Raw genomic sequence first — 26,948 nt, 5'->3', positions numbered from 1 at the left:
TTGGGAGCCTTCCACTACGTGCTGTATAATAGTCCCTTGCTGCCTATGGCTTCTTTCAAGGTCCTCTCTTACTTCCTGTCCTGAATGGTAGGCAACGCGATCCGTTTTATAGGGGGTCTCTATTCACGGTGACTCTGGGCTCTGGCTGTTGCTGTACCTTAGGGTTTAGATGTGGGCAAGTTACTTTCAATCTCCTGCCCTCCAGTTTCTGCTCTGCGGCATACAGTCCCACACAGCCTGGGACTCCCGGTGTCCGGTTCCTGCGCCTCAGCGTGGATGGAGCCCAGTCGCAGCTCTCCTCCAGCTCTTTATTTCTCCGGTGCTCCTTCCTCCTCATACAAACTCCAGACTGAACTAACTCACCCCTCCTCCAAGCCAGTAAATATATATATATATATATATATATATATATATATATATATATATATATATCACTAGGGAAGCTGCCCTTAATCCGGGTCTAGAGCGCCCCCTTCTGGCTTGGAGTCAGAAAGTGTTGCTTGTACAGATTACCTGCCAAAGCGATCCTCCTTGTTCCCAGGCATGACATCACCCTCCCCGAGAAGAAGGCAGTACCACTGTGGTACCCGAACTCCTGGGGTGCCACACGTGCACCATGTCACAAGGCAAAAAGTATAACTGAGTGGCTCGGTGAACAAAATATTGAAAATTTTGGGTGCATGGCCAGAAAGCACCCCAGATGCCAATCCCAATGAGAACCTATGGTCAGTCTTGAAAAAGCAGATGGACAAAGGAAAACACAGAAATTGTGATTAACTCCAAAGACAAATTAGACAAGTATGGCCGTTCATCAGTCAGGATTTGGCTCTGAAGCTGAAATCAGGGTGAACTGCCAACACTGTATATACTGTGTAGCGTCTTTACATGAACTTGATGTATCTGCCAACAAAAGTGTCAAAACGTATTAAATGATTATAATTGTACTTCGGTAACCATGGAATCATCTCCGTAAAAGCGCTAAAAACACTGTGAAACCCCACATTTGTGTCAGGCTCCTAACTTCTGGTCAAGAGACTGTATGAAGCCAAGAGCAGTGACGGGCAGTGGGCCTGATCCACGCCTCATTCCCTACACATCCAGCAGGTGGCGCTGCGCTGCAAGCAGAGAGCAGAGCTTTCCTGTGTGAAGAAAACATTGGGAAAGCTGTACCCGCAAAGCCCCCAGCAGCAGGGTCCGCACACAAGACGGGGGCTCCGGTGTAACTGCTCTGCTGCCGCCGAGGAGGACATTCCGGAGCCTGCCCCCGGGACACCGGACTCTCGCCACAACATTCCGAAAGCGGCAACAGGTAGGCACCGAGTGTCGTGTGTCATATTACCTCACTGTGGTAGACGAGGTGTGGAGAGAGCAGTCGTGTGGACGATTGTGCCATGCGTTACTCCTCCAGCCTGGCACTGAGTCATGCCTTCTTGTTATGTCCTCTGCCAGCTTGTGCAATGCTCATACCCTACAGAGAAGCTGCAATGGGCGTCAACAGGTGGTCTGCGCCCCTCACTATGTGATGTATGGGGCTGTGTACAGTGTGGTGTACGGGGCTGTATAGTGTGTGATGTATGGGGCTGTGTACTGTGTGATGTATGGGGCTGTATACTGTGTGATGTATGGGGCTGTGTACAGTGTGATGTATGGGGCTGTGTACTGTGTGATGTACGGGGCTGTATAGTGTGTGATGTACGGGGCTGTGTACTGTGTGATGTATGGGGCTGTGTACTGTGTGATGTACGGGGCTGTGTACAGTGTGATGTATGGGGCTGTGTACTGTGTGATGTACGGGGCTGTATAGTGTGTGATGTACGGGGCTGTATACTATGTGATGTACGGGGCTGTGTACTGTGTGATGTACGGGGCTGTATACTATGTGATGTATGGGGCTGTGTACTGTGTGATGTATGGGGCTGTGTACAGTGTGATGTACGGGGCTGTATAGTGTGTGATGTATGGGGCTGTATACTATGTGATGTATGGGGCTGTGTACTGTGTGATGTATGGGGCTGTGTACAGTGTGATGTACGGGGCTGTATAGTGTGTGATGTACGGGGCTGTGTACTGTGTGATGTACGGGGCTGTGTACTGTGTGATGTAGGGGGCTGTGTACTGTGTGATGTATGGGGCTGTATACTATGTGATGTATGGGGCTGTGTACAGTGTGATGTACGGGGCTGTATAGTGTGTGATGTACGGGGCTGTGTACTGTGTGATGTACGGGGCTGTGTACTGTGTGATGTACGGGGCTGTGTACTGTGTGATGTATGGGGCTGTGTACTGTGTGATGTACGGGGCTGTGTACAGTGTGATGTATGGGGCTGTGTACTGTGTGATGTACGGGGCTGTATAGTGTGTGATGTACGGGGCTGTGTACTGTGTGATGTACGGGGCTGTGTACTGTGTGATGTACGGGGCTGTGTACTGTGTGATGTACGGGGCTGTGTACTGTGTGATGTACGGGGCTGTGTACTGTGTGATGTATGGGCTGTATAGTGTGTGATGTATGGGGCTGTGTACAGTGTGATGTATGGGGCTGTATACTGTGTGATGTATGGGACTGTGTACAGTGTGATGTACGGGGCTGTATAGTGTGTGATGTATGGGGCTGTGTACTGTGTGATGTATGGGGCTGTGTACAGTGTGATGTATGGGGCTGTGTACTGTGTGATGTATAGGGCTGTGTACTGTGTGATGTATGGGGCTGTGTACTGTGTGATGTACGGGGCTGTATAGTGTGTGATGTATGGAGCTGTGCACTGTGTGATGTATGGGGCTGTGCACTGTGTGATGTATGGGGCTGTGTACTGTGTGATGTATGAGGCTGTGTACTGTGTGATGTATGGGGCTGTGTACAGTGTGATGTATGGGGCTGTGTACTGTGTGATGTATGAGGCTGTGTACTGTGTGATGTATAGGGCTGTGTACTGTGTGATGTATGAGGCTGTGTACTGTGTGATGTATGGGGCTGTGTACTGTGTGATGTATGGGGCTGTGTACTGTGTGATGTATGGGGCTGTGTACTGTGTGATGTATGGGGCTGTGTACTGTGTGATGTATGAGGCTGTGTACTGTGTGATGTATAGGGCTGTGTACTGTGTGATGTATGGGGCTGTGTACTGTGTGATGTATAAGGCTGTGTACTGTGTGATGTATGGGGCTGTGTACTGTGTGATGTATGGGCTGTGTACTGTGTGATGTATGGGGCTGTGTACTGTGTGATGTATGGGGCTGTGTACAGTGTGATGTATGGGGCTGTGTACTGTGTGATGTATAAGGCTGTGTACTGTGTGATGTATGGGGCTGTGTACTGTGTGATGTATGGGCTGTGTACTGTGTGATGTATGAGGCTGTGTACTATGTGATGTATGGGGCTGTGTACTGTGTGATGTATGGGCTGTGTACTGTGTGATGTATGGGGCTGTGTACTGTGTGATGTATGGGGCTGTGTACAGTGTGATGTATGGGGCTGTGTACTGTGTGATGTATGGGGCTGTGTACAGTGTGATGTATGGGGCTGTGTACTGTGTGATGTATAGGGCTGTGTGATGTATGAGGCTGTGTACTGTGTGATGTATGGGGCTGTGTACTGTGTGATGTATGAGGCTGTGTACTGTGTGATGTATGGGCTGTGTACTGTGTGATGTATGGGGCTGTGTACTGTGTGATGTATGGGGCTGTGTACTGTGTGATGTATGGGGCTGTGTATTGTGTGATGTATGGGGCTGTGTACTGTGTGATGTATGGGGCTCTATACAGTGTGATGTATGGGGCTGTGTACTGTGTGATGTATGGGGCTCTATACAGTTTGATGTATGGGGCTGTGTACTGTGTGATGTATGGGGCTGTGTACTGTGTGATGTATGGGGCTGTGTACTGTGTGATGTATGGGGCTGTGTACTGTGTGATGTATGGGGCTGTGTACTGTGTGATGTATGGGGCTGTGTACTGTGTGATGTATGGGGCTGTGTACTGTGTGATGTATGGGGCTGTGTACTGTGTGATGTATGGGGCTGTGTGATGTATGGGGCTGTGTACTGTGTGATGTATGGGGCTGTGTACTGTGTGATGTATGGGGCTGTGTACAGTGTGATGTATGTATGGGGCTGTGTACTGTGTGATGTATGGGGCTGTATACTGTGTGATGTATGGGGCTGTGTACTGTGTGATGTATGGGGCTCTATACAGTTTGATGTATGGGGCTGTGTACTGTGTGATGTATGGGGCTGTATACTGTGTGATGTATGGGGCTGTGTACTGTGTGATGTATGGGGCTCTATACAGTTTGATGTATGGGGCTGTGTACTGTGTGATGTATGGGGCTGTGTACTGTGTGATGTATGGGGCTGTGTACTGTGTGATGTATGGGGCTGTGTACTGTGTGATGTATGGGGCTGTGTACTGTGTGATGTATGGGGCTCTATACAGTGTGATGTATGGGGCTGTATACTGTGTGATGTATGGGGCTGTGTACTATGTGATGTATGGGGCTCTATACAGTGTGATGTATGGGGCTGTATACTGTGTGATGTATGGGGCTGTGTACTGTGTGATGTATGGGGCTGTATACTGTGTGATGTATGAGGCTGTGTAGTGTGTGATGTATGGGGCTGTGTACTGTGTGATGTATGGGGCTGTGTACTGTGTGATGTATGGGGCTGTGTACTGTGTGATGTATGGGGCTCTATACAGTTTGATGTATGGGGCTGTGTACTGTGTGATGTATGGGGCTGTATACTGTGTGATGTATGGGGCTGTGTACTGTGTGATGTATGGGGCTGTGTACTGTGTGATGTATGGGGCTGTGTACTGTGTGATGTATGGGGCTGTGTGATGTATGGGGCTGTGTACTGTGTGATGTATGGGGCTGTATACTGTGTGATGTATGGGGCTGTGTACTGTGTGATGTATGGGGCTGTGTACAGTGTGATGTATGTATGGGGCTGTGTACTGTGTGATGTATGGGGCTGTATACTGTGTGATGTATGGGGCTGTGTACTGTGTGATGTATGGGGCTCTATACAGTTTGATGTATGGGGCTGTGTACTGTGTGATGTATGGGGCTGTATACTGTGTGATGTATTGGGCTGTGTACTGTGTGATGTATGGGGCTCTATACAGTTTGATGTATGGGGCTGTGTACTGTGTGATGTATGGGGCTGTATACAGTGTGATGTATGGGGCTGTGTACTGTGTGATGTATGGGGCTGTGTACTGTGTGATGTATGGGGCTGTGTACTGTGTGATGTATGGGGCTGTGTACTGTGTGATGTATGGGGCTGTGTACTGTGTGATGTATGGGGCTGTGTACAGTGTGATGTATGGGGCTGTGTACTGTGTGATGTATGGGGCTGTGTACTGTGTGATGTATGGGGCTGTGTACTGTGTGATGTATGGGGCTGTATAGTGTGTGATGTATGGGGCTGTGTACTGTGTGATGTATGGGGCTGTGTACTGTGTGATGTATGGGGCTGTGTACTGTGTGATGTATGGGGCTGTGTACTGTGTGATGTATGAGGCTGTGTACAGTGTGATATATGGGGCTGTGTACTGTGTGATGAATGGAGCTGTGCACTGTGTGATGTATGGGGCTGTGTACTGTGTGATGTATGGGGCTGTATACAGTGTGATGTATGGGGCTGTGTACTGTGTGATGTATGGGGCTGTGTACTGTGTGATGTATGTATGAGGCTGTGTACAGTGTGATGTATGTATGAGGCTGTGTACAGTGTGATGTATGGGGCTGTATACTGTGTGATGTATGGGGCTGTGTACTGTGTGATGTATAGGGCTGTGTACTGTGTGATGTATGGAGCTGTGCACTGTGTGATGTATGAGGCTGTATACAGTGTGATGTATAGGGCTGTGTACAGTGTGATGTATGGGGCTGTATACAGTGTGATGTACGGGGCTGTGTACTGTGTGATGTACGGGGCTGTGTACTGTGTGATGTATGGGGCTGTGTACTGTGTGATGTATGGGGCTGTGTACTGTGTGATGTATGGGGCTGTGTACTGTGTGATGTATGGGGCTGTGTACTGTGTGATGTATGGGGCTGTGTACTGTGTGATGTACGGGGCTGTGTACTGTGTGATGTATGGGGCTGTATACAGTGTGATGTACGGGGCTGTGTACTGTGTGATGTACGGGGCTGTGTACTGTGTGATGTACGGGGCTGTGTACAGTGTGATGTATGGGGCTGTGTACAGTGTGATGTACGGGGCTGTGTACAGTGTGATGTATGGGGCTGTGTACAGTGTGATGTATGGGGCTGTGTACAGTGTGATGTATGGGGCTGTGTACTGTGTGATGTATGGGGCTGTATACTGTGTGATGTATGGGGCTGTATACAGTGATGTATGGGGCTGTGTACAGTGTGATGTATGGGGCTGTGTACAGTGTGATGTACGGGGCTGTGTACTGTGTGATGTACGGGGCTGTGTACTGTGTGATGTACGGGGCTGTATACTGTGTGATGTACGGGGCTGTGTACTGTGTGATGTATGGGGCTGTGTACTGTGTGATGTATGGGGCTGTATACTGTGTGATGTATGGAGCTGTGCACTGTGTGATGTATGGGGCTGTATACTGTGTGATGTATGGAGCTGTGCACTGTGTGATGTATGGGGCTGTATACTGTGTGATGTATGGGGCTGTGTACTGTGTGATGTATGGGGCTGTATACAGTGTGATGTATGGGGCTGTGTACTGTGTGATGTATGGGGCTGTGTACTGTGTGATGTATGGGGCTGTGTACTGTGTGATGTAGGGGGCTGTGTACTGTGTGATGTAGGGGGCTATATACAGTGTGATGTATGGGGCTGTGTACAGTGTGATGTATGGGGCTGTGTACTGTGTGATGTATGGGGCTGTGTACTGTGTGATGTATGGGGCTGTGTACTGTGTGATGTATGGGGCTGTGTACAGTGTGATGTATGGGGCTGTGTACTGTGTGATGTATGGGGCTGTGTACTGTGTGATGTATGAGGCTGTGTACAGTGTGATGTATGGGGCTGTGTACTGTGTGATGTATGGGGCTGTGTACAGTGTGATGTATGGGGCTGTGTACTGTGTGATGTATGGGGCTGTGTACTGTGTGATGTATGGGGCTGTGTACTGTGTGATGTATGGGGCTGTGTACTGTGTGATGTATGGGGCTGTGTAGAGTGTGATGTATGGGGCTGTATACTGTGTGATGTATGGGGCTGTGTAGTGTGTGATGTATGGGGCTGTGTGATGTATGGGGCTGTGTACTGTGTGATGTATGGGGCTGTGTACTGTGTGATGTATGGGGCTGTGTACTGTGTGATGTATGGGGCTGTATACAGTGCAGTTTGATCTATGGGGCTGTGTACTATATAGAGCTGGCTATATACAAGTACAGTGTATACATTTCACCATATAGAATTGGCTATATACAGTTTATTGCTACTTATTGAGCTGTATACACTGTATATAGCACACACTGCACCCTTTTGACCTCGCTATAGACAATTCATATATTGCACCCTTTAAATCTGGCTATATTCAGTCTATACACTGGCCCCTATAGAGCTGATTATATAGAATTTATACATTGAACCATGTAGAGTTGGCTATATGCAGTGTATACTACACGGCACACAATAGAACAGACTATCTACAGTCTTTACAATGCACCCTATGAAGCTGGCTCTGTACAGTTCATGCAATAAAATTCAATGAAGCTTTATTGGCAGGACCAAATAAATATTAGTTTTGCCAAAGCATGTGTATAGTAGGGAATAGGGAGTGGGGACTGTAGGAATGATGGATGGGGCACAGGGTGGGGACTAAGGAAGTCCATGGCATATCATTGTTGTCTTTGTAGCCTATGGCATGCACTCGCATAATGCGCTGCTATCTCCACTGCGCTCTCTTCTTCCCCCAGCAGGATATATGTTTTCTCTTCCTCCTTCATGGTGCTGAAATTTGGAAAGAGATCGGATCGTCTTTTGAAGTGGTGTCCCTCACTGTAGAGTATTTGGTGCAGTGTAGCAGGAAATGGGTCTCATCCTCCAGGTCACAGTGTAGGCACAGTCTGTCTTGCCTCAACTTGTAGCTCTGTATGTGCCGGCCGACCTCCATGGCCAGATTGTGGGCACTGATTCTATACCGGGTCAAGATCTGGCGGTCTCTGGGGTCCGAGAGTTTCTTTAGATATGGAGCCAGTCATTGTCAGTTTCTGTGAGATGCTGATCTCATTCTTCCAGTCACTGACTCTTATATACTGTATCTTATAGAGATGACCAAACACATTATATACGCTGCATCCTATAGAGCTGCACCTTGTAGATCTAGCGATATGTAAACTATACGTAGATCTTGCTATATGCAGTGTAAACGCTGCACTGAATTGATTAGGCTATATACAGCAGGGCTGTCAAACTGCATTCCTGGAGGGCTGCAAACAGGTCATGTTTTCAGGATTTCCTTGTACTGCACAGGTGATAATTTAATCACCAACTCATTATTTGTGTAGGTGATTAAATTATCACCTGTGCAGTACAAGGAGATCCTGAAAACATGACCTGTTTGCAGCCCTCGAGGAATGCAGTTTGACACCCCTGATAAACACCATATACACTTCACCATGTAGAGATAGTCTTTTCATTACACTTTTTATTTACCCTTTAGACCTAGCTATATACAATATACCTTATAGAGATGTCTATATAAAGTCTGGACATTGCACCCTTTCGAGCTGGCTGTATACCATCTGTACAGTACACAATATTGAGATGGCTATGTACAGTCATAGACTCATACAATGTTAAAGATGGAAGGGACCTTAAGTGACACCGTGTCCAACTCCCTGTTCAATGCCAGTGCAGTATTCACTAAATCCTCTCAGACAGATGTCTGTCCAGGCTGTTTGAAGACTTGCATTGAAGGAGAACTCGCCACCACTTGTTGCAGCCTGTTCCACTCATTGATCACCGTCACTGTCAAGGTTTTTTCTAATATCTAATCTGTATCTTTTCCCTTTCAGTTTCATTCCATTGCTTCTCTTCTTTCCATTTCTAAATGAGAATAAGGATGATCCCTCTACAATGTGACATCCCTTCACATATTTCTAGACTAGTATTAAGTCTCCTCTTATCTTTCTTTTTTTGCAAGCTAAACATTTCCAGATCCTTTAACCGTTCCTCGTAGGATATACTTCACAGTCCACTCACCAGCCTGATAGCTGTTCTCTCTTCTTGCTCCTGTTTTTCAATATCTTTTTTAAAATGTGGTGCCCAGAACTGTTCACAGTATTCCAGATGAATCTCGACCAAGGAGGAGTAGAGGGGGATAATTACACGTGATCTAGACTCTGAGACTCTTAGAACAACTGTGTTTGCCTTTTTTGCTGCTGCATCACCCTGTTGACTCATCTGCAGTCTGTGATCTAATAGTATACCCAGGTCTTTTTCACACTTGCTCTTGCTTAGTTCTGTTCCTCCCATTCTGTAATTTTAATTTTTCTTGCCCAGATGTATAATTTGCATTTCTCCCTGTTAAATACCATTCTATTAAGGTACCGTCACACTAAGCGACGCTGCAGCGATACCGACAACGATCCGGATCGCTGCAGCGTCACTGTTTGGTCGCTGGAGAGCTGTCACACAGACAGCTCTCCAGCGACCAACGATGGCGGTAACCAGGGTAAACATCGGGTTACTAAGCGCAGGGCCGCGCTTAGTAACCCGATGTTTACCCTGGTTACCAGCGTAAAAGTAAAAATAAAACAAACACTTCATACTTACCTTCCGCTGTCTATCCCTCGGCGCTCTGCTTCTCTGCCCTGTGTAAGCCCAGCGGCCGGAAAGCAGAGCGGTGACGTCACCGCTCTGCTTTCCGGCCGCTGGGCTTACACAGGGCAGAGAAGCAGAGCGCCGAGGGACAGACAGCGGAAGGTAAGTATGAAGTGTTTTTTGTTTTTTTTACTTTTACGCTGGTAACCAGGGTAAAGATCTGGTTACTAAGCGCGGCCCTGCGCTTAGTAACCCGATGTTTACCCTGGTTACCAGTGACGACATCGCTGAATCGGTGTCACACACGCTGATTCAGCGATGTCTGCAGGGAGTCCAGCGACCAAATAAAGTGCTGGACTTTCTGCAGCGACCAACGACATCACAGCAGGATTCTGATCGCTGCTGTGTGTCAAACTAAACGATATCGCTAGACAGGACGCTGCAACGTCACGGATCGCTAGCGATATCGTTTAGTGTGACGGTACCTTTAGTCGCTGTCCATTGTTCAAGCTTATCTAGATCCTTATGGATCCTTTCTCTGTCTTCTCTAGTGTTAACGATCCCTCCTAGTTTTGCATTGTTTGCAAATTTGGTTTGTTTACCTTAGTTCCCTTATCTAGATCATTTACAAAAAAAAAATGTTGAACAACACTGGGGCCAGGACAGAGCCTTGTAGTACCACATTTGAAACCCTCTTCCAATGGGCAACCATTTATTACCATTCTTTGAGTATGATCAGTGAGCTAGTTATGAATTCACCTAACCGTCACCTTGTCAATCTCATAGGCTAGGTTCACACTAGTGTTGCGCCGCCCTGCGTCGGCGACGCAACGCGCGACGCACGTAAAAACGCGCGCAAACGCGCGCAAAAACGCGCGCGTTTTGCGACGCGTGCGTCGTTTTTGACGAAAATCGGACGCACAGAAAATGCTACATGTAGCGTTTTCTTGCGTCCGACGCTAGCGTCGGAAACGACGCACGTGGCGAAAAACGCCACCATACTTGGTCATTTTTTCAATAAGAATAGTATGAGAAGCTATATCAAATACTTTGCTGAAGTCGAGATATACTATATCTACAGCATTTACCTTATCCACCCAGTCAGTAATTCCATCATAGAAAGAAATTAGATTAGTCTGCCGTGACTTGTTTGCTACAAACCCATACTGACTGTGGTTAATTACTGTATTCTTATCCAAGTACTTGCATACATGCTGTTTAATAATTTGTTCAAAGATCTTTCCTGGTATAGAAGTAATCTCACCTGCCTGTAATTTCCTGGCTGCATCTTCTTTTCCTTTTTGAAGATAGGGACAACATTTGCCCTTCTCCAATCTTCTGGGTCTTCTCCTGTTCTCCAGGATTTTTCAAAGGTTCTGGCTAGTGGTTCTGCAATTTCATCTGCTAACTCTTTGAGTACCCTAGGGTGTAATTCATCTGGACCAGAAGATTTAAATTCATTTAAATTAGCTAAGTGTTCCCTGACCATCTCTCTGTTTACAGATAGTGTGGATTCTTTTATTCTATATCGCCATGAAGATCAGTTGATGTAAAGGTACCGTCACACTAAGCGACGCTGCAGCGATACCGACAACGATGTCAATCGCTGCAGCGTCGCTGGAGAGCTGTCACACAGACAGCTCTCCAGCGACCAACGATCCCGAGGTCCCCGGTAACCAGGGTAAACAACGGGTTACTAAGCGCAGGGCCGCGCTTAGTAACCCGATGTTTACCCTGGTTACCAGCGTAAACATTAAAAAAACAAACACTACATACTTACCTTCCGCTGTCTGTCCTCCGGCGCTCTGCTTTCCTCTGCACTGTCAGCGCCGGTCAGCCGGAAAGCAGAGCGGTGACGTCACCGCTGTGCTTTCCGGCTGGCCGACGCTGACACAGGATGCAGGAGGAGTGCAGAGAAGCACAGCGCTGGGGACAGACAGCTGAAGGTAAATATGTAGTGTTTGTTTTTTTAACGTTTACGCTGGTAACCAGGGTAAACATCGGGTTACTAAGCGCGGCCCTGCGCTTAGTAACCCGATGTTTACCCTGGTTACCAGTGAAGACATCGCTGGATCGGCGTCACACACGCCGATCCAGCGATGTCAGCGGGAAGTCCAGCGACGAAATAAAGTTCTGGACTTTCCTCAGCGACCAATGATCTCCCAGCAGGGGCCTGATCGTTGGTCGCTGTCACACATAACGATTTCCTTAACGATATCGTTGCTACGTCACAAAAAGCAACGATATCGTTAACGATATCGTTCAGTGTGACGGTACCTTAACAGTTGCTTTCTTAGAGGACACAGATTCAAAATAGGAATTTAAGACTTCGTCCTTCTCAACATCATTTTTGACCACTTTTTTTGATATGCTGCAAAATCCTATTTTACTGTTTTTTGTCTCCCTTGCAAGCCTCTCTTCATTACTGGCTTTAGCTTTTCTAACTCTTGCCCTGCAATCCCTACAAACAGCATTATATTCTTCTTTAGATATGCCCCCCTCTTACCATTTAATATACATTTTATTTTTTTTCCTTTTTAGCAAGTGACTAAAATCTGTGTTCATCCATCCTGATCTCTTTTAAATGCTTCCAATTCTTCCTTCTTTTTGGGATTGTTACCGATTGTGCAGTGAAAATTTGATTTAGCAAAATCTACCATCCTTCTTGGACATTTATTTAGAACATCCAGTCATTAGACCTTTCCTACCCTCTTTCTGAGTCCATTAAAATCTGCCTTTCTGAAGTCCAACCTTAAAGTTTAAGTCCTCGCTGGTCTTCCTCCTCTTGTTGTCCAAAATTTGTGGATTGCATGGTCGCTACCTCCTAAATTCCTAGCCAACATTACTCCATCAACCATTTTCTCCCTATTGGTAAGAATTAGGTCTACGAATGCAGATCCTCTTGTTCTCTCTTCTACCCTTTGAAAGATAAAGTCGTCAGCAAGAGAAGATAAGAATTATTTGGACGCCTTATTTTTGCCTGAGAGAGATTTCCAACAAATATCTGGATAGTTAAAATCTACCATGATCACTATTTCGTACTTTTTTGAGAACAGAGACGTTTGATGTAAAAAGAGTTTATAAATATCTTCAGTCTGTCGAGGTGGCCTATAGTAAACACCTACAAGAGTGTCATTTCTGTTATTCTCTCCTTGTTTCCTTACCAAACAGTTTCTACAGAGCTACCAGTCTCTGAAGTTTGGATCTCTGTGAAGATATAGATTTTACTAACATACAATGCAACACCTCCTCCCTTCTTGCTAATGCTGTTTCTATTTAATTAAGTTGTAGCCTTCAAGGTTTGTATTCCAATCATGTGTATCATCCCATTAAGTTTCAATGATGATTATGACAACATATCACTCTTCCTGATTTAGCAGCTTCCAATTTTCCTTGTTCTTTATTTTAACTTCTAATAGCAGGGTTCTCAAAAGAATTAATTAGCTGCATACTTTTTCCTGGCCATATATTTCCCATCCCTTATTGCTCTAGTTTAAAGCTCTCCTGATGAGTGTAGCAACATGTCTACTAAATATGTGTTTTCCTGTTTTCGTAAGATACAACCCATCTCTAGCAAGGAGTCCATCATTCAGGTAATTCACTCCATGGCCAAAAAAATCCAAAATGTTTCTCACTGCATCATCTACGTAGCCAGTTGTTCACCTGTAGAATCCCGTTCAATCTCCTTGTTCCATGTCCATCCACTGGAAGGACAGATAGATGAGAAGACTATACAGTGGGTACAGAAAGTATTCAGAACCCTTTAAATTTATCACTCTTTGTTTAATTGCAGTCATTTGGTAAATTCAAAAAAAGTTCATTTTTTCACATTAATGTACATTCTGCACCCCATCTTGACTAAAAAAAACAGAAATGTAGAAATTTTTGCAAATTTATTAAAAAAGAAAAACTGAATTATCACATGGTCATAAGTATTCAGACCCTTTGCTCAGACACTCATATTTAAGTCACATGTTGTCCATTTCCTTGTTATCCTCCTTGAGATGGTTCTACTTCTTCATTGGAGCACCTACAAAAATAGTCCTCCAAAAAAGATCATATAAAAGTAATTTTTCAAAAATTACTTTTATATGATCTTTTTTGGAGGACTAATTTTGTAGGTTGTCCTGATTCTCACGGTCCTCCGTGTTTGTAGTTGAGGGCTTATTTGGTATGGTTTATTGGAGTCCAGCTGTGTTTAAGTAAACTGATAGGACTTGATTTGGAAAGGCACATACCTGTCTATATAAGATCCCACAGCTCACAGTGCATGTCAGACCAAATGAGAATCATGAGGTCAAAGGAACTGGCCAAGGAGCTCAAAGACAGAATTGTGGCAAGGCACAGCTCTGGCCAAAGCTACAAAAGATATTCTGCAGTACTCAAGGTTCCTAAGCGCAAAGTGGCCTCCATAATCCTTAAATGGAAGAAGTTTGGGACCACCGGAAGTCTTTCTAGACCTGGCCGTCCAGCCAAACTGAGCACTTGTGGGAGAAGAGCCTTGGTGAGAGAGGTAAAGAAGAACCCCAAGATCACTGTGGCTGAGCTCCAGAGATGCAATAAGGAGATGGGAGAAAGTTCCACAAAGTCAACTATCACTGCAGCCCTCTGTTGTGAATTCAGCTTTTGGGCTCCCTCCGGTGGTTGTAGAGGGTAATGCAGTTGTGTCTGGATTGCAGGAGTGGACATGTGTATCTACTAATTGCAGGACTGACTGGGGTATATAGCTTTGCAAGATCCTTTAGTCAGTGCCAGTTGTCCATTGTTCTTGAAGGATTCACTTCCCTGCTGGTCTCTCCAGTTTGCTGTGTTTTTCTACTAAGATAAATCCTGGCTTTGTTTTTGCTGTCCACCTGCAGTGGACTTTATAGTTCTGTGCATTTTCATATTTTTGTCTTGTCCAGCTTGGTCTGTGAACTATTTTATGCAGCCTAGCTATTTCTCTAGGGATGCAGATATACTCATGTACAGCACCATGGAATCAATGGTGCTATATAAATAAATAATAATAATAATAATATACTCCCCATGTCTTTAATCAGATGTGGTGATCCGTATTTTCTGCAATGGATATTTTCTAGTGTTTTTATACTGACCGCATAGTACTCTGTTCTATTCTTTCTTTTTAGCTAGTATGGCCTCCTATGCTAAATTCTGATTTCATTTCTACGTATGTTATTTCCCTCTCCTCTCACAGTCAATATTTGTGGGGGGCTATCTATCCTTTGGGGATTTTCTCTGAGGCAAGATAGGTTTCCTGTTTCTGTCTTTAGGGGTAGTTAGATCTTAGGCTGTGCCAAGGGGTCTAGGGAGTGTTAGGTACCCCCCACGGCTGCTTTTAGTTGCGCTGCTAGGTTCAGGGTTTGCGGTCAGTACAGGGACCACCTTCTCCAGAGTACGTCTCATGCTGCTCCAAGGCCGCCAAATCATAACAGTACAACTGGCCCACAATGAGTTAATTGCATCTCAGAAGAAGGGTGGAAAGATTTTGAGCCTTTTTTTTTTCCTCAGCCTGTTTGGTCTGTTCCTCCCTCTTTACCTCTGGGTGGCTACGGAGTCTAGTATTAACATGAATCTTCAGGAGTTAGTTTCTCGGGTGGATCAGCTTGCTGCTAGGGTACAGGGGATTTCAGATTTCATTGTTCAGACTCCTGCCTTAGAACCTAAGACTCCCACTCCTGATTTATTCTTTGGTGACAGATCCAAATTTTTGAGTTTCAAAAATAACTGTAAACTGTTTTTTGCATTAAGACCCCGGTCTTCTGGTGATCCTATTCAGCAGGTTAAAATCATCATATCTCTGCTGCGTGGTGACCCACAGGATTGGGCATTTTTCCTGGAATCTGGCAATCCTGCTTTGCTTAATGTTGATTCGTTCTTTCAGGCATTGGGGTTGTTGTATGATGAGCCTAATTCTGTGGATCAGGCTGAGAAAATCTTGTTAGCCCTGTGTCGAGGTCAAGAAGCGGCAGAATTGTATTGCCAGAAATTTAGAAAATGGTCTGTACTGACTAAATGGAATGAGGATGCCTTGGCGGCAATTTTCAGAAAGGGTCTTTCTGAATCCGTTAAAGATGTTATGGTGAGGTTCCCCACGCCTGCTGGTCTGAGTGATTCAATGTCTCTGGCCATTCAGATTGATCGGCGCTTGCGCGAGCGCAGAATTGTGCACACTGTGGTGTTGTCCTCTGAGCGGAGCTCTGAGCCTATGCAGTGTGATAGGATTTTGTCTAGAGCTGAACGTCAAACTTTCAGGCGTCAGAATAGGTTGTGTTTTTACTGTGGCGATTCTGCTCATGTTATTTCTGATTGCCCTAAGCATACTATTGCCCTAAGCATACTATGGGAATCGCTAGTTCTGTTGCCACCAGTACTATACAACCTAAATTTCTGTTGTCTGTGACCTTGATCTGCTCATTGTCATCATTTTCTGTCATGGCATTTGTGGATTCAGGCGCCGCTCTGAACTTAATGGACTTGGAATTTGCCAGACGTTGTGGTTTTCCCTTGCAGCCTTTGCAGAACCCTATTCCTTTGAGGGGCATTGATGCTACACCATTGGCTAAAAATAAACCTCAGTTTTGGACACAGCTGACCATGCGCATGGCGCCAGCCCATCAGGAAGATTGTCGTTTTCTGGTGTTGCATAATTTGCATGATGATATTGTGCTGGGTTTTCCATGGTTGCAGCTACATAATCCGGCGTTAGATTGGAAATCCATGTCTGTGACTAGTTGGGGTTGTCAGGGGGTTCATGATCAGGTTCCTTTGATGTCAATTTCCTCTTCCTCCTCTTCTGAAGTTCCTGAGTTTTTGTGTGACTTCCAGGATGTATTCTATGAGCCCAAGTCCAGTTCCCTTCCACCGCATAGGGACTGTGATTGTGCTATTGATTTGATTCCAGGTTGTAAGTTCCCTAAGGGCCGACTTTTCAACCTGTCTGTGCCTGAACATACCGCCATGCGGAGCTATATTAAGGAGTCTTTGGAGAAAGGGCATATTCGGCCATCCTTTTCACCGTTGGGAGCGGGGTTCTTTTTTGTTGCCAAGAAGGATGGCTCCTTGAGACCCTGTATTGATTATCGCCTCTTGAATAAGATCACGGTCAAATTTCAATACCCCTTGCCTTTGCTTACTGATTTGTTTGCTAGGATTAAGGGGGCTAGCTGGTTTACTAAGATTGACCTTCGAGGGGCATATAATGTTATTTGTATCAAGCAGGGTGATGAATGGAAAACTGCATTTAATACGCCTGAAGGCCATTTTGAATACCTTGTGATGCCATTTGGACTCTCTAATGCCCCATCTGTGTTCCAATCCTTTATGCAGGATATCTTTCGGAGTTATCTTGATAAACTCATGGTTGTATATTTGGATGATATTTTGATTTTTTCCAATGATTGGGAGTCTCATGTGAAACAGGTCAGGATGGTATTTCAGATCCTCCGTAATAATGCTTTATTTGTGAAGGGGTCAAAGTGCCTCTTTGGAGTGCAGAAGGTTTCTTTTTTGGGTTTCATTTTTTCTCCCTCATCTATAGAAATGGATCCGGTTAAGGTTCAGGCCATTCATGATTGGATTCAGCCCACATCTGTGAAGAGCCTTCAGAAATTCTTGGGCTTTGCTAATTTTTATCGTCGTTTCATTGCCAACTTCTCCAGTATGGTTAAACCTCTGACTGATTTGACCAAGAAAGGCGCTGATGTGACGAATTGGTCCTCCGCGGCTGTTTCTGCCTTTCAGGAGCTTAAACGCCGATTTACTTCTGCCCCTGTGTTGCGTCAGCCAGATGTTTCTCTTCCATTTCAGGTTGAGGTTGACGCGTCTGAGATTGGGGCAGGGGCCGTTTTGTCTCAGAGGAATTCTGATGGTTCCTTGATGAAACCGTGTGCCTTCTTTTCTCGGAAGTTTTTGCTTGCGGAACGCAATTATGATGTCGGCAATCGGGAGTTGTTGGCTATGAAGTGGGCATTTGAGGAGTGGCGACATTGGCTTGAGGGGGCCAAGCACCGTATTGTGGTCCTGACCGATCATAAGAATCTGATTTACCTCGAGTCTGCCAATTGGCTGAATCCTAGACAGGCTCGATGGTCCCTGTTTTTCTCCCGTTTTGATTTTGTGGTCTCGTACATTCCTGGTACTAAGAATGTTAAGGCGGATGCCCTCTCTAGGAGTTTTTTTCCTGATTCCCCTGGGGTTCTTGAGCCGGTCGGCATTTTGAAGGAAGGGGTGATTCTTTCTGCAATCTCCCCTGATTTGCGACGGGTTCTTCAGGAATTTCAGGCTGATAAGCCTGACCGCTGTCCTGTGGGGAAACTGTTTGTTCCTGATAGATGGACTACTAAAGTGATTTCTGAGGTTCATTGTTCTGTGTTGGCTGGCCATCCTGGGATTTTTGGTACCAGAGATTTGGTTAGTAGGTCCTTTTGGTGGCCTTCTTTGTCGCGGGATGTGCTTTCTTTTGTGCAGTCCTGTGGGATTTGTGCGCGGGCTAAGCCTTGCTGTTCCCGCGCTAGTGGGTTGCTTTTGCCATTACCGGTCCCCGAGAGGCCCTGGACACATATTTCTATGGATTTTATTTACGATCTTCCTGTTTCCCAAAGAATGTCGGTTATCTGGGTTGTCTGTGACCGGTTTTCTAAGATCGTTCATTTGGTGCCTTTGCCTAAATTGCCTTCTTCTTCTGATTTGGTTCCGTTGTTTTTTCAGCATGTGGTGCGTTTGCATGGTATTCCGGAGAATATTGTGTCCGACAGAGGTTCCCAATTTGTTTCTAGGTTTTGGCGGGCCTTTTGTGCCAAGCTGGGCATTGATTTGTCTTTTTCTTCTGCATTTCATCCTCAGACAAATGGCCAGACTGAGCGAACTAATCAGACCTCGGAGACCTATTTGAGATGCTTTGTGTCTGCTGATCAGGATGATTGGGTGGCTTTTTTGCCATTGGCCGAGTTTGCCCTTAAAGGGAACCTGTCACCCCGTTTTTTGAGATTGAGATATAAATACTGTTAAATAGGGCCTGCGCTGTGTGTTACTATAGTGTATGTAGTGTACCCCGATTCCCCACCTATGCTGAGAAATAACTTACCAAAGTCGCCGTTTTCGCCTGTCAATCAGGCTGGTCAGGTCGGGAGGGCGTGTTCACAGCGCTGGTTCTTCCTCAGCTTTACGTTGGTGGCGTAGTGGTGTCCGCATGTTGAGGTGACTAATCCACTGTGGGCACGTGAACAAGCAGCGCGCGATCTGCGCTGTCATCCCTTTCGTCGGTGGGGGCGGCCATCTTCCTGGGGCCGCGCGTGCGCAGATCGAGTGCTCTGCTGCACGGGGCTTCAGGAAAATGGCCGCGGGATGCCGCGCGTGCGCATTAGAGATTGCGGCGGCCATTTTCCCAAAGCCGAGATGCAAACTCGGCTTTGGGAAAATGGCCGCCGCGATCTCTAATGCGCGCGGCATCTCGCGGCCATTTTCCTGAAGCCCCGTGCAGCAGAGCACTCGATCTGCGCACGCGCGGCCCCAGGAAGATGGCCGCCCCCACCGACGAAAGGGATGACAGCGCAGATCGCGCGCTGCTTGTTCACGTGCCCACAGTGGATTAGTCACCTCAACATGCGGACACCACTACGCCACCAACGTAAAGCTGAGGAAGAACCAGCGCTGTGAACACGCCCTCCCGACCTGACCAGCCTGATTGACAGGCGAAAACGGCGACTTTGGTAAGTTATTTCTCAGCATAGGTGTGGAATCGGGGTACACTACATACACTATAGTAACACACAGCGCAGGCCCTATTTAACAGTATTTATATCTCAATCTCAAAAAACGGGGGTGACAGGTTCCATTTAATAATCGGGCTAGTTCGGCTACTTTGGTTTCGCCTTTTTTTTTGTAATTTTGGTTTTCATCCTAGTTTTTCTTCTGGGCAGGTTGAGCCTTCTGACCTTCCTGGTGTGGATTCTGTGGTCGACAGGTTGCAGCAGATTTGGGCTTATGTGGTGGACAATTTGGTGCTGTCTCAGGAGGAGGCTCAGCGTTTTGCTAATCGTCGTCGGTGTGTTGGTTCCCGGCTTCGGATTGGGGATCTGGTTTGGTTATCTTCCCGTCATGTTCCTATGAAGGTTTCTTCCCCTAAGTTTAAGCCTCGATTTATTGGTCCTTATAGGATTTCTGAGATTATTAATCCGGTGTCCTTTCGCCTGGCGCTTCCGGCCTCGTTTGCTATTCATAATGTCTTCCATAAATCTTTGTTGCGGAAATATGTGAAGCCCATTGTTCCCTCTGTTGATCCTCCGGCCCCTGTATTGGTCGATGGGGAGTTGGAATATGTTGTTGAGAAGATTTTGGATTCTCGTTTTTCGAGGCGGAAGCTTCAGTACCTTGTCAAGTGGAAGGGTTATGGCCAGGAGGATGATTCTTGGGTTTCTGCCTCTGATGTCCATGCCGTTGATTTGGTTCGTGCCTTTCATCGGGCTCACCCTGATCGGCCTGGGGGCTCTGGTGAGGGTTCAGTGACCCCTCCTCAAGGGGGGGGGGGGTTACTGTTGTGAATTCAGCTTTTGGGCTCCCTCCGGTGGTTGTAGAGGGTAATGCAGTTGTGTCTGGATTGCAGGAGTGGACATGTGTATCTACTAATTGCAGGACTGACTGGGGTAGATAGATTTGCAGGATCCTTTAGTCAGTGCCAGTTGTCCATTGTTCTTGAAGGATTCACTTCCCTGCTGGTCTCTCCAGTTTGCTGTGTTTTTCTACTAAGATAAGTCCTGGCTTTGTTTTTGCTGTCCACCTGCAGTGGACTTTATAGTTCTGTACATTTTCATGTTTTTGTCTTGTCCAGCTTGGTCTGTGAAGGATTTTTTGCAGCCTAGCTATTTCTCTGGAGATGCAGATATACCCCCCATGTCTTTAGTCAGATGTGGTGATCCGTATTTTCTGCGGTGGATATTTTCTAGTGTTTTTATACTGACCGCATAGTACTCTGTTCTATTCTTTCTTTTTAGCTAGTATGGCCTCCTATGCTAAATTCTGATTTCATTTCTACGTATGTTATTTCCCTCTCCTCTCACAGTCAATATTTGTGGGGGGCTATCTATCCTTTGGGGATTTTCTCTGAGGCAAGATAGGTTTCCTGTTTCTGTCTTTAGGGGTAGTTAGATCTTAGGCTGTGCCGAGGGGTCTACGGAGTGTTAGGTACCCCCCACGGCTGCTTTTAGTTGCGCTGCTAGGTTCAGGGTTTGCGGTCAGTACAGGGACCACCTTCTCCAGAGTACGTCTCATGCTGCTCCAAGGCCACCAAATCATAACAGCCCTCCACCAATCTGGCCTTTATGGCAGAGTGGCCCGACGGACGCCTCTCCTCAGTGCATGACATATGAAAGCCTGCATAAAGTTTGCTAAAAAAACATATGAAGGACTCCCAGACTATGAGAAATAAAATTCTCTGGTCTGATGAGACTAAGACATTTTTTTGTGATAATTCTAAGCGGTATGTGTGGAGAAAACCAGGCACTGCTTATCACCTGCCCAATACAATCCCAACAGTGAAACATGGTGGAGGCAGCATCTTGGAATGGGGGTGTTTTCCAGCTGCAGGGACAGAACGACTGGTTGCCATTCAAGGAAACATGAATGCGGCCAAATGCAGAGATATTCTGGATGAAAACCTCTTCCAGAGTGCTCTGGACCTGAGATTTGGCTGAAGGTTCACCTTCCAACAAGACAATGACCCTAAGCACACAGCTAAAATAACAAAGGAGTGGCTTCAGAACAACTCTGACCATTCTTAACTGGCCCAGCCAGAGCCCTGATTTAAACCCAATTGAGAATCTCTGGAGAGACCTGAAAATGGCTGTCCACCAACGTTCACCATTCAACCTGCTGGAACTGGAGAAGATCTGCAAGGAAGAATGGCAGAGGATCCCCACTTTCAGGTGTGGAAAACTTGTTGCATCATTCCCAAGAAGACTCATGGCTGTACTAGCTCAAAAGGGTGCTTCTACTCAATACTGGGCAAAGAGTCTGATTACTTATGACCATAGGATATTTCAGTTTTTCTTTTTTAATAAATTTGCAAACATTTCTACATTTGTTTTTTTTTTCAGTCAAGATGGAGTGCAGAGTGTACATTAATGAGAAAAAAATGAACTTTTTTGAATTTACCAAATGGCTGCAGTGAAACAGTGAAACATTTAAAGGGGTCTGAATACTTTCCGCACCCACTGTACACTGCAGCCTATAGCGATGGCTATATACTGTGTGTATTGCATCCTATAAAGCTGGCTTTGCCTAGTTTATACACTGCACATTATAGAGTTGCCTATATGCAGTCTATGCATTGCACCCTATAGAGCTTTCTATATTCAGTATATATGGCACGGTATAGAATAGGCTGTATACAATCTATACACTTTACCCTATAGAGCTAGCTATATACAGTCTACACACTGCACCATATAGAGCTGGCTATATAAAGTCTGCACACTTCACCCTATAAAGCTAGCTATACACAGTATATGCTGCACCCTCTAGACCTACACTATGGTTCCAAAGTTTAGGGTGACCCAGACAATTTTGTGTTTTCCATGAAAACTCATACTTTTATTAATCCAATGAGTTAACAAATGAATTGAAAATCTAGTCCAGACATTGACAAGGTTCAAAAAAAGATTTTTATTTGAAATGATAATTTTCCCCTTCAAACTTTGCTTTCGCCAAAGAATGCTCCCTTTGCAGCAATTACAGCATTGCAGACCTTTGGCATTCTAGCAGGTAATTTGCTGAGGTAATCTGGAGAAATGTCACCCCATGCTTCCAGAAGCCCCTCTTACAAGTTGGTTTGGCTTGATGGGCACTTTTTGCGCACCATATGGTCAAGCTGCTCCCACAACAGCTCAATGCGCTGGCCACTCCATTACAGATAGAATACCAGCTGCCTGCTTCTTCCCTAAATAGTTCTTGCATAATTTAGAGGTGTGTTTTGGGTTATTGTCCTGTTGTAGGATGAAATTGGCTCCAATCAAGCGCTGTCCACAGGGTATGGCATGGCGTTGCAAAATGGAGTGATAGCCTTCCTTATTCAAAATCCCTTTTACCTTGTCCAAATCTCCCACTTTTTACCAGCACCAAAGCAACCCCAGACCATCACATTAACTCCACCATGCTTGACAGATGGCATCAGACACTCTTCCAACATCTTTTCAGTTGTTCTGCATCTCACAAATGTTCTTCTGTGTGATCTAAACATCTCAAACTTGGATTTGTCTGTCCATAACACTTTTTTCCAATCTTTCTCTGTCCAATGTCTGTGTTCTTTGGCCCTTATTATTATATTTATTATTATAGGGCCATTTATTCCATGGCGCTTTACATGTGAGGAGGGGTATACATAATAAAAACAAGTACAATAATCTTAAACAACACAAGCCATATTAATCTTTTCCTTTTATTAGCCAGTCTCAGCTATGACTTTTTCTTTGCCACTCTACCCTGAAGGCAAGCATCCCATCACTTCTCTTCCTATTCTGGTTAGAGCCGGTTTTGCTCTCCTCTGAAGAGAGTAGTACACACCATTTTAGGAAATCTTCAGTTTTTTGGCAATTTCTCCCATGGAATTGCCTTCATTTCTAAGAACAAGAATAGACTGTCACGTTTCACATGGAAGTTCTTTTTTTCTGGTCATTTTGAGAGTTTAATGGAACCAACAAATGTAATGCTCCAGATTCTCAACTAGCTCAAAGGAGGGTCAGGTTTATAGGTTCTCTAATCAGCCAAACTGCCAAACTGTTTTCAGCTGTGCTAAGATACTTGCACAAGGGTTTTGAAGTGTATTCTAACCATCCATTAGCCTTCTTACACAGTTAGCAAACACAAAGTACCATAAGAACACTGGAGTGATGGTTGTCGGAAATGGGCCTCTAAACACCTATGAAGATATTGCATTACAAACCAGACGTTTGCAGCTAGAATAGTCATTTACCACATTAACAATGTATAGAGTGTATTTCTGAATCATTTAATGTTAGCTTCATTGGAAAAAACTGTGCTTTTCTTTCAAAAATAAGGAAATTTCTAAGTGACCCTTAACTTTGGAAAGGTAGTGTAGCTACATATAGTACATACACTGCACCATATGGAACTGGCTATGTACAATCTACACATTTCACCATGTAGAGCTGGCTATATGCCTTCTATATAAACACCATTTAGATGTGTAAATATAGTTTTTGTATTGCGCCCTATAGAGCTAGCTATATAGTATATTCTGCACACTAGAGATGGCTATATAGGGTCTATACCTTGCCCTCATAGAGCTGGCTTCATCCTATAGAGCTGGCTATGTACAGACTATGCACAGCACCCTATAGAGATCTACAGAGCTGGCTATATATAGTCTACACACTACGCTTAAAGAGTTGGTTATATACAATAAATACCATGCACCCTATAGAGCAGGCTATATACAGTCTATACATTGAACCCCATAGAGCTGACTATATACAGTCTATACATTGAACCCTATAGAGCTGGCTATGTAAAGTCTGCACACACCATTGTTTTTCTTGTGAAATTCTCAATAAGTTTTATGTGTCACATGACCCTCTTCCCATTGGAAAAAATAAACTTCGATCCTAAATGGCCGACTTCAAAATGGCCGCCATGGTCACCACCTGTCTTCAAAAGTTTTCCCCCTCCCATTTACTAATGTGCTACAAACAGGAAGTTGATATCACCAACCATTCCCATTTTATTTAGGTGTATCCATATAAATAGCCCACCCTGTATAGACGGCACCCTATCAAGAAAACAATACTCATTCTACACATTGCACGCTATAGAGCTAGCTACGTACAGTATATACTGTACCTTATAGAACTGTCTTTATCCAGTTTATACTGCATCCTATAGTACTGTTTATATACAGTCTTTACACTTTTACCTTCTAGAGCTAGCTATATACAGTCTATACATTGCCCCATCATAGAGTTGCCTTTACAAGGCATATTCACTGAGAATACATAAATCTGTGACCAGACAATCACAGATAAAGAAGGGATCTATGATAATATAAAATTTTCAATTTCTATTTAAATGTATTAAAATGCAAAAAACATTTAACACAACAAGGATACCTCAACTTGAAGATCACACACCCCAGGAAGAAGCCAGATCCTTGAAATGCGCGTCAGGGTTTAGAAGTTCAGACCACGATGTAGCAGCTCCACACCTAACACCACTCTCCATGTTTCCAGGTAAAAACGGCAACATTAAACCATGATCTTTAGTTTCAACATGAGATAGTACCATCATATGAATCTGTATTGTACGTCTTTTCATACATAGGTGGAGGGAAATGGAGAGTAAACCTATATGAGATATTATTAGACTTCTAATTATTGTATTAGGGGATTATTTCTTGCACTTTCACATTATACAGGTGCATCTCACAAAATTAGAATATCATCAAAACATTAATTTATTTCAGTTCTTCAAAACAAAAGGTAAAACTCATATATTACATAGTCATTACAAACAGAGTGATCTATTTCAAGTGTTTATTTCTGTTAATATTGATGATTATGGCTTACAGCCAATGAAAACCCAAAAGTCATTATCTCAGTAAATTAGAATACTTTATAACACCAGCTTGAAAAAACAATTTTAAAATCCGAAATGTTGTTGTACTGAAATGAATATTCAGTAAATGCACTCAATACTTGATCGGGGCTCCTTTGGCATCAATTGCTGCATCAATGCGGCGTGGCATGGAGGCGATCAGCCTGTGGCAATACTGAGGTGTTATGGAAGCCCAGATTGCTTTGATAGCAGCCTTCAGCTCGTCTGCATTGTTGTGTCTGGTGTCTCTCATCTTCCTCTTGACAATTCTCTATGGGGTTAAGGTCAGGCGAGTTTGCTGGCCAATAAAGCACAGTTGTTTTTAAACCAAGTATTGGCACTTTTGGCAGTGTGGACAGGTGCCAAGTCCTGCTGGTGAATTACTGTATAAACACGAGTATAAGCCGACCCAAGTATAAGCCGGGACACCTTCTTTTGCCACAAAAAACTGGGTAAGCTTATTGACTCGAGTATAAGCTGGGTATGCATTGCACCCTCATTCCTATTGTGATATGCATGGTCCCCCCGTTCCTGTCATGGTATGCATGGATCCCCTGTCCCTGTCATTGTATGCATGGCTCCCCAGTCCCTGTCATGATATGCATGGCTCCCCAGTCCCTGTCATTGTATGCATGGCTCCCCAGTCCCTGTAATTGTATGCATGCTCCCCAGTCCCCGTCTTGGTGTGCATGGCTCCCCAGTCCCTGTCCTGGTGTGCATGGCTCCCCAGTCCATGTCCTGGTGTGCATGGCTCCCCAGTTCCTGTCCTGATATGCATGGCTCCTTAGCCCTATGTATGATTCCTGTTAAAAAAATATCCTATTTACCTGCCTGCGCTCTCTCGGTGGCACTGTATCTTGTTCCAGCTTCCAGCAGCTCTTCCTCCCAAGCGATCACGTGGCCCGCTCATTAAGGTAATGAATATGCACGCCACGCCTATGGGAGTGGAGAGGCGTGCATATTCATTACCTTAATGAGCGGTGCCACGTGATCGCTCGCCTGGAAGAGCTGCAGGCGCCGGCGGCCAGAAAGAGATGCAGTGCCAGCACCTTGTTTGCCTTCGCAGTGCCAACACCGAGCGCGCTCCGGTAGGTGAGTATGATGTGTGCTGGAAGCCGGCGGCTGGCACTGCGCTATTACAGCAGCGGCATAGGCTTTAGTTACAGCCATCGGCTCCGGCCTCTGTGACCCGCCGCTCCCCCTCCTCCGCCGGCTTTCTGACTCGTTTATAAGCCGAGGGGGGCATTTTCAGCACAAATAAAGGTGCTGAGAAACTCGACTTTACATGAGTATATACAGTAAATTTCCATCTCCAAAAAGCTTGCCGGCAGAGGGAAGCATGAAGCGCTCTAAAATTTCCTGGTAGACGGCTGCACTGACTTTGGTCTTGATAAAACACAGTGGACCTACACTAGCAGATGACATGGCTCTCTACACCATCACTAATTGTGGAAACTTCACACTAGACCTCAAGCAGCTTGGATTGTTTGCCTCTCCACTCATCCTCCAGACTCTGAGACCTTGATTTCCAAGGTCTAGTGTGAAGTATCCACAATCAATGATGGTTTCGGGAGCCATGTCATC

At 45.3% G+C, this 26,948-nt stretch overlaps 1 protein-coding gene across 3 annotated transcripts in view; it reads left to right on the top strand.

The window, feature by feature from the left end:
* The first annotated feature begins 1,141 nt into the window (after nucleotides 1–1,141).
* Nucleotides 1,142–26,948, top strand: part of ANKRD6 (ankyrin repeat domain 6) — a 330,735-nt gene continuing 304,928 nt past the window's right edge. The window contains exon 1 of one of the 3 annotated variants that reach the window (XM_069726362.1): nucleotides 1,142–1,309. The gene's annotated coding sequence lies outside the window, so the exon portion shown is untranslated. The remainder of the gene's footprint in view (nucleotides 1,310–26,948) is intronic. The other 2 variants (XM_069726366.1, XM_069726364.1) reach the window with 2 other exon arrangements.

This window comes from Ranitomeya imitator, chromosome 5 (assembly GCF_032444005.1).
Source record: "Ranitomeya imitator isolate aRanImi1 chromosome 5, aRanImi1.pri, whole genome shotgun sequence".
In the NCBI taxonomy this organism is placed as follows: Eukaryota; Metazoa; Chordata; class Amphibia; order Anura; family Dendrobatidae; genus Ranitomeya; species Ranitomeya imitator.
Note: the sequence above shows the minus strand (reverse complement) of the source record. Positions and strands in the feature narration are given on the sequence as shown.